Genomic DNA, 211 nt, shown 5'->3' on the forward strand with positions numbered 1-211 from the left:
GTATACACAGATCTTGGTGATCCCAAAAAGGCGAAAGAATGTCATGAAAAGCATTTAAAAATTGCTCAACAGGTTGATGACAGGGTTGGAGAGGCTAAAGCATATTTCGGTCTTGGTCGCAGTTTTGAATCGGCGGGTTCTCTGCAAGAATCCTGTAAATGTTACCAGTCCAGCGTTAACATATTCAACGAAGTTAGGGCTTCTATTTACC

The sequence above is a fragment of the Porites lutea genome, chromosome 13 (assembly GCF_958299795.1).
Source record: "Porites lutea chromosome 13, jaPorLute2.1, whole genome shotgun sequence".
Lineage (NCBI taxonomy): Eukaryota > Metazoa > Cnidaria > Anthozoa > Scleractinia > Poritidae > Porites > Porites lutea.